Below are 8,485 nucleotides of genomic sequence, written 5' to 3' on the forward strand. Positions count from 1 at the left end.
GACGCGGGGCTCAAACTCACGGACCGCGAGATCGTGACCTGGCTGAAGTCGGACGCTTAACCGACTACGCCACCCAGGCGCCCCCCTTTACTGCCTTTTAAGGGACGATCTCAAAAATGCCTTCACTGGCTTTCCCAGTCATTTCTTGCTTGATTCCTTTCCTGCTTAGACAAAGAAACATCCACAAAGACCACAAACCTGAGAAAGACTATTCATGATCCAATCTCATCTGCTTTGTCAGCCCCATCTTTCACTTCCTTCTCTGTGTGTGCCCCTACATACTGCATTATTTTCTGCTAATTGGATGTGCCATGTGCCCTTTCTTGTCAGAAACTTTGTTTATGCAGTCTCTTTCACTCAGGGTATGTCCTTTCGTCCATCTCTACTCATGAAAACTTTTTAAGGTTCAGCTCAAAAGCCATCTTGTCCTTGAAGTCTCCCGTAGGTCTTTCAGCTCAATCATCTCTTTTCTTCCTCTGCCTTGAGGTCCTTTACCTAGAGGAGATGTTATATGTCCTAAATGAAAAGTTCCTTGAAGGCTGTGTTCTGTCTTCATCACTGTGTATCTCTTGAGCATTACATTATTGGTATCTTGTTTAATGTTTGGTGAATGAATACATGAGATAGATAGGTACATAGATACGTACATGATTAGATAGATAGATAGATAGATAGATAGATTGATGAGAGGGGAGACATTGATGATGCATACAAAATTAACTTAATGCTAAAACTTTACACGCAAAAAACTAATGATACTGTAATTCTAGGCCTCACTGCATTTTCAAGGTGTGGGATAAGTAAGCAATTCAAAGAAAATGCAAATACCACTCAGTTAAGTTACCTTGCAATTATTTCTATTTTTGCATTGAAAAGAATCTGACTTGATTATTGAGTTGCCATTAAAATGATTTGGATGTTATTACAATAATGCACAGAGAAAGTGGGGAAATGAAAACCTTCCTAATGGTTTGAATGGAATTTATATTTATAATGACTACCAATTTGCACTAGGAGATACTAAAGGCATATTATGTCACTTTAATTTGGCTTTTGAGGAAGATTGGGAGGTGGCTGAGGAATTAAATAATGGAACAAACCAAAACAGAATATAACCACGGTAGACTCATGTCCTTCCAGGGGAAAGCTTGTACTCAGCATGGAGCTGCATCAGATCTCAATTCAGAGAAGCTTAGGGCTCCTGTAGTGTTTCCCTCTTCAAAGCCTTGTGCAAACATGAACGAAGTTAATCTAATTAACTTATTAGCTTTTTAAGCTAGTGGTACCAATTAGTCACCTCATCAGACTCTGGCTCGGGTCTCATTGCACAGTGCTTAGCTATAAAGGGGCTTTCATCAAAACCCCCAGGAGTGTAACACATGGCATTTGCGTGTGTTTTCCAGAGAATGGCAAAAAGAGCCATGTGCAAGGCAATTACAGGGAACCCTCTCTGGGAAAACCTTAATCACAAGGACCATTCTCATCACCTCTTTTTAGAAAGGAAATCACATATTAGGTTTCATTCCTAGAAGTATGAACCCTTCCCTTAACCTGAGTCCAGAGAGTGATTATAAATCTTAGACTTAAATTCCTGGATGCTTATTGGGGGGAGAAAGCCCCACAGGCAACAGGGAATCATAGAGGGTCTGGCAGTTTGGGTGGTATTTTTTTTTAAAGAGGGAGAAAAGGGGATTCAAGCAGAGTGCAATGAGAATAGTGATCCCAAAATACAGCCCTCAAGGAAGACTTCCAGAGAGACAATGGGGAAGGAATAAATAAAAAGAAAGTTATAAATTCATCTATTTGCTCTTCCCTGACCCTTGCTTTTACTCCTCTTCACTGCAACTACCCTGGGAAAGGCACAATACTTTCCCCTGTCACAATATTGAGAAAAATTGAAACGGGGAAGAAAGACCACCAGATGCTTTATTGTCTTAGACGTTTCCACATAATTAGCTGGGGATAAAGGGCCTCTGCATGGTTTCATTGCATTGAATGAACTTGGATATTGCTACACAGTAGTGTGTTTTATGATTCATGCTCTGTTATCCTGTGGCTTTTTGAAAACTGCCAGCTACTTTATCACTGCCGGCCAAGCCTGGGCCCACCACTTAAAATGCAGCAATGCAAAGTTAACTGTGCATGACAGATGTCCATGAAATTGTTTAACACACACATACACGCTCACACAGAGCACAAAGCTGGCTCCGGCCCTCTTAGGAGTCTTGCTGGCTCAATGTCCCTATTAAACATAAATAAAAAGTATAGGGCTAGGAAAGAAAGGAAAATTCATGAAATGACAAAAAAGAGAGCACATTTTGGACTCGGGTTACATTGGATGTATTTAAAATCTCAAAAGGCCCTTGAAAAATTTAGAAATAATGAAGTCACAAGAGAAACAAAGGCCTGGGGGTATGCAGGGATTAGGTTAGGAAATTGGTATTTGAAATTATCTTCTTTTTTCTCTGAACTGATCTCACCAAGACATTACTGTCTCCTCCCTTTTTCTCCAGTCCTTCGTGCCATGGAAAGCAATCTCTCAGTATGGTCCTCACTTGCTTTCTCTCTTGACACCCATATCCTAACCCTCCCATCCTGTAAGTTCTCTGTATCTTATATTTCAACTCTATTGCACATCCCCCTCTTCCTTCTTATACCAGGTTCTTTTATACTTTCAGCTTTTGAAAAAGGAATGTCCTTTTACAGCAGGAAAGTGCTTTTCCTGGGAAATGACTCACTCTCCATTCTACTTTTTGTAGAACGTTTTTTATATGCTGACACACACTGAAATGTAGCATTTTATGTGAGTGCCTGTCTCCCTCAAGATTTGAAGCTCTTGAGTGCAGGGGTTGTGACCTACTCATCTTTGTCTGTCAGAGCTCATTGTAGCAGCTAAAATAAGGTTGGTCCTCAACCAATGTCCAGTGGACAGTGAAGTTACGTGGGAGCTAAGTCCAGACTTTGCCAGGGTAGGTGGGTGAGATGGAAGCTTCTAGTAGTTTCCTTGACTGAGGCTTCCTTCACTTTTATTTTGTGGGGGTTACTTTTTGGCAGTGACATGTCCTATAATTACAAAACTCTGAGGAAAAAATGTTTCAGGAATGGAGATCACTTAGGGAAGATAAGGAACTCAAAGGTTAGGTTAGTAAAGATTGAGGTAATTCAGGGTAGAGAAAAGTCCCAACTCCACACAATCCTGTTCCAGGGAAGTTTGTGAAAGGACACCCCATTTTTTTTTACAGTGGCATGCCATGCTCATATGTTTTACCATTTCTCTCAAACTTTAGTCACCCTTATTACTTCACCCTGGGATGTGTCTTAGCTCAAGCTGCCCTAACAAAATATCACAGACTGGGTGGCTTAAACAACAGAAATGTATTTCTCACAGTTCTGGAGGCTGCTAGTTCAAGATCAAAATGCCAACAAGGTAGGGATGCTTGGGTGACTCATTCAGTTAACCATCTGACTCTTGAATTTGGCTCAGGTCATGATCTCACAGTTCATGGGATTGAGCCCTGCATCGAGCTGTGCGGGGTCAGTTGCAGAGCTTGTTTGGTATTCTCTCTCTCTCTCTCTCTCTCTCTCTCTCTCTCTCTCTCTCTCTCAAAATAATTACTTACTTACTTAATTAATTAAAAAATTAAAACAAAAAGATGCCAACATGGTAGCTTTCATACCGAGGCATCTTTTCTTGGCTTTTAGGTGGTCGCCATCTTGCAATGTGCTCACATGACCTCTTCTTTGTGTGTATGGGGACATTGAGCTCACTCTCTGATGTCTCTTCTTTTAAAGACACCAATCTTATTGGATGAGGGAGGGCCCTATCCTTATGACCCCATTTAGCCTTAATTATTTACTTAGAGGTCCTGTTTCCAAATATAGTCACATTGAGGGTTAGGGATTCAACATATGAATTTGAGAGGGACATAAACATTCAATTCATAATAGGGTGAAATCCTTAAATTATGGTTAAAGGTTTTGGCTGATTAAATAAAGCTTCAAGGGGCACCTGGGTGGCTCAGTCAGTTGAGCGTCCGACTTCAGCTCAGGTCATGATCTCATAGTGTGTGAGTTTGAGCCCCACATTGGGCTTTTTGCTGACAGCTCAGAGCCTGGAGCCTGCTTTGGATTCTGTGTCTCCCTCTGTCTCTGCCCCTCCCAGCTCATGTTCTGTCTCTCTCTCTCTCTCTCCCTTAAAAATAAATAAATCAAACTTAAACAAATAAAGCTCCATGTAGAATCTCATGTATTAGCCAAGGGGTTGGGGCATAGAGACTTTCTTCAGTAATTCTCATATCATACCAGGGAAGCTGTATGTAGCTCATCCTGGCTGTCTTGGCATTTCCCACCTTGTACCTTCTCTTCTCCCTCATTCCCAGAGCTGGTTTCTCTTGTCACCTTCAGTCCCCTACAGAGAAGCAAAAGCTTCTTGCTTCTGAACACTGGTGCTTCAGGTTTGGGTTTTGCAACTTTCTTTCTTATACTTTATTCCGTTGATCACAGTTTACCCATCCTTTGTTTTATTCAGTTGGGAACATGCATTCCTTACTCATGTGATTATTGGTGGAAGTGAATGCTAAAAACTTCATTTTAATGTACTCCAGGGGTTATAGGTTTGCATTATTTATTTATTTATTTTGGATAATAGCTTATAACTTTTTGTAGAGAAGGGACTCCAATGAGGGAAGTGTTAAGCACCAGAACAGGACTCTACATGAGTTTGTTAGAGATGGGGAGATGAAAAGGAGAATTAAACCAGTAGGCAGCCATTTTTTGTGTCCATGCAGAGGACTCTGCTCTTTTCTAAAACTCTTTGGCATTCACAACCAATCAACAACAACCAAAAAATGCCCTCATAGAAAAAGGCAAGGGGCTCTACTCATGGTGTTGGAATAGAAACATGGGATACCATATACTATATCATATACTATAAATAAGCTGCAGTCAGAGTCTCTGGAGTTCTTTGATATAAAACAAAAGGAAAGAACACACTGTAGAAATAAAATGAGAAAAAAAATCAGTGAAATTTCCATTGTGAGGATTTTGAGTTTTCATTCTCCATTTTCCCTCCCTCTTTTCCCTTAACTTATGACATTAAAGAGAAAGGCAACTTCCCCTTAGCTGGCTGATGGCCAGCAGTCAGGCTATGGGGCTCTGGGTGGTAGGACACATAACCTCAGCTCTCCTCCTTCCTGAAAGCTGGATTTCAGCAAAGCTTTGCAATGGAGTTGAGTCTTTTGTGCTCTGGCAGGCTAATCCATACTTTACAAAGAGTCTCTTGATAAGTCAGGTTACTCCTGTATCCAGGAACCACAACTCAGAGAGAAGGGGGCTCATAGACCTCTTTCTCCCAAATCCAAGTGGTTAATTTCTATGTTTTTGTTGACATTTCCCTGTGTTTATATATTGTTGTTGTTTATGAGAGTCTAATGTCTCAAAAAAAATGAATATGCTTCCCATAGTATTGTCATTTTAATGTGGAGTTGTTTAATTTGCCTCGTAAAATACTTTAGTTTTCTTAAAAACTAATCTGTTTTTAAGATTGTGCACCAAAGGATTGTTAATGTTTCTGTGTAACTAGAAATACCTGAAGAAAAAAGAAAAAAATCAAAACTTTTTTTAACTTTTACAACATTCACCACCTCCTTACTTAATATATTCCTTATCATTATTAAAGGAATCAAACTCTATGTTTCCTTATAAAGCTGTCTACCCCTCTGGAGAAGCATAACCTATCTCTCACTAGGGTGCCACTTAAATCTTGAGGAGAGTAAAGAAAACGTGTGAGGACCCCAGATCTGCATGTTTTCACATCTCTGTTGTGGATATGTGGGAATCGTGTGTGTGTGTGTGTGTGGGGGGGGGGGGGGGGTGACTGTGTATTGCATGTGTGAATTGTGCGTGTGGACTGTGTGTATTTTGTGCATGCGTGGAGACTGTGGGTGTGCGTGGGCTGGGTGTGAGTGTGGGGATTGTGTGTGTTTGTGTGTGCATGTGTGGACTGTGGGTGGCCTGCTCAACATTTTGGTGGATGTTTCATTCCCACCCCTTTTACTACGACCCTGGTCAGACCACTTTTATGCCCGTGACAGCTTCATGAAGCACAAAACATGGAGCAATACATGGCATGAAATTGGCAACAAAGCCGAGCAAAAGGAGGAACAATTCTCTGGCAGGATGTGTTCACAATATGGCTGATTGGATCTGGAAGCAGATGCCAGCAGCGGGTATTGTCCTGGTGACTGAAAAGACATGACCCCTGAGAAACCGAAGACAAGGAGGCTCTCCTCCCGAACCAAGGGGGAGGGGAGAAGAGGTGAAACCAATGAATAAATCAGGCAATGAAAACCAGGGAGAAAAGAAAATGCTAACGAGGACTTTTTATGGGGAAAAGGGGGCAGTTCAGTATGCAATCGCTCCCGCTCCCCAGCTAGCTGAACACTTTCTCAGACAATGGCTTTTTAACAGATGGGAGACCCAGTGAAAGAAGCCAACTTTTGCGCAGTGGAGAATCCCTGTTTGTTTAGTCTGCTGCTGGGCAGGTGTCTGGAGAAAGGCGATCCAGCAGGTTAAGTGCCTTGGTGCCAGTTTAATACAGAGCAGCCAAGATGTCAGAGGCGACTGGTTTTATTGGGGAGGACTGCGCTTCTTATAATGGTTTGTGAAATTCTTAAGAAAGGAAGCGGACTGGAAGTTGCCTCCTGAAGTGCCAGCCCTCTCTCCCTCTCCCCTCCCCCCTGCTTGCTCTCTCACCTCTCTGTCACCAGCCCTGGGGCCAAAAAACTTGTTGAAGAGCTGTCCATCAAATGAAGGATGAGGAGGGATGGGAATACCACACAGCCTGCATTCTCAAACCAAATATCATATTTCCAAACACTTTAAACACATAAAGGCAATTAAGTGCATTTAAAAGTGGGATGTAATCTTATTTTCATCAAGTGGGCTCTCTGAAATTTTACTGTGCTAGAGAGGCTTTCCATTATCCAGCAGACTCGAGAACCATTTAGACTCCATCACTGCACTAGAAGTTTTTGTGTTGGCTTCCAGTAGTGTTGGGCTCTGTGGACTGGGTTGCAGATTTTGAGAAGGATACACTGGGGCTATGGCTGGGGAGTCTGCAGACCTACTCTTATAGTTCATTGGCCTTGCTCTTCCAGAGATTTTCAAGGTGAATGTACTTTTTCAGAGATGAGCTAACTCTGCAGAAGAAAAGTGTGTGTGTGTGTGTGTGTGTGTGAGAGAGAGAGAGAGAGAGAGAGAGAGAGAGAGAGAGAGAGAGAGAGTTTTGCTTGTAAAGAGGAAAAGTTCAGAAGATTTCCCCTCATTACAGAGAGTGCATGTAATAGAAACCAAAGGAATATCTGTGTGAGGAATCTGGGGTTTGGTTTTCAGCCTTAATTATATTGTGAGGAGGACATGTTCAAGGCGAATGAAGGATCTGGGTTGGGTGGGTGGCAGGGATATTATTCCCTTTGATTTGTGAGACATGGATTGTATGAGACGGGAACACAATGCCCACCCATCTCCTTACCCCTTACTACCAGCTAATTCTCATGAATCAGTAGTTTATTCACCATTTTCAGCCACTTTATTCCTAATGTAACAAAGGCATTATCATGTGGGCTGGTATTTGCCTCACTCTGAGACATGATTCACCAGGGTTGGAAGCTTATAACTCAAAGCGACTCTGGTCGCAGTCCTCCATAAGGCAAGGCTTGGCCATTCATGAGACAAAGAGCACTTTGAAAAGATTGAGAGAATAGTCATTGGAAATTGTAAAAGACAGAAAACTTCTCATTACATGTTAATAATAGAGTTTAATACTTTGTTTCTGTGCAATCTCATGAAATTCATTTTATTTTATAAGGATTTTTAAAAGGATTAGCTTCTTTTTGCATAAAGTTATCAGCTTGGTGTTAATGGCTTTAAAATATGCCGAATGTTTTTGACATGAAAATCAAGTATCTTATTATCGCTGTTATCAAAAACATTTAGTGAGCATCTCCTGTGTACAAAGAGCTGGGTTGAAGAGTCACAGGACAGAACCCTGTCCCAAGGTATTTTGATAGTCTGTCCCAATGAATCATTTTTTCATGTCTTTGCAGTGGTTTAGCTATCACAACACAGCATGTCTAAGTTTGAAGGGAGTTGGGGTACCAAAGGGGACAAGAATACTGGGACATTTGGTGCATTATTCTGTGCATCTTTTAATGCCATCCCTAAATAACAATGATGATGACAAAATTACAACTGTCATGTATTGGAAACATACAATATAAAAGGACTGTGCTGAGTGCTTTAAATTATTAAATTCCCCTAGCTACTCTTATGTGGTTTCTGCTCATATTATTCCCATTTTATACATGGAGTCTGAGCTTAGCGAGTTTAAGAAACCGTAGTCTTTTAAGAAGTGGCACTGCTTGGATTTAAGCACAGTCCTGTCTGACTTCAAAGCCATATTCCTAACCATTTTGTCCTGTTGCTT

Source organism: Herpailurus yagouaroundi, unplaced genomic scaffold (assembly GCF_014898765.1).
Source record: "Herpailurus yagouaroundi ecotype Mexico unplaced genomic scaffold, PumYag 28, whole genome shotgun sequence".
NCBI lineage: Eukaryota > Metazoa > Chordata > Mammalia > Carnivora > Felidae > Herpailurus > Herpailurus yagouaroundi.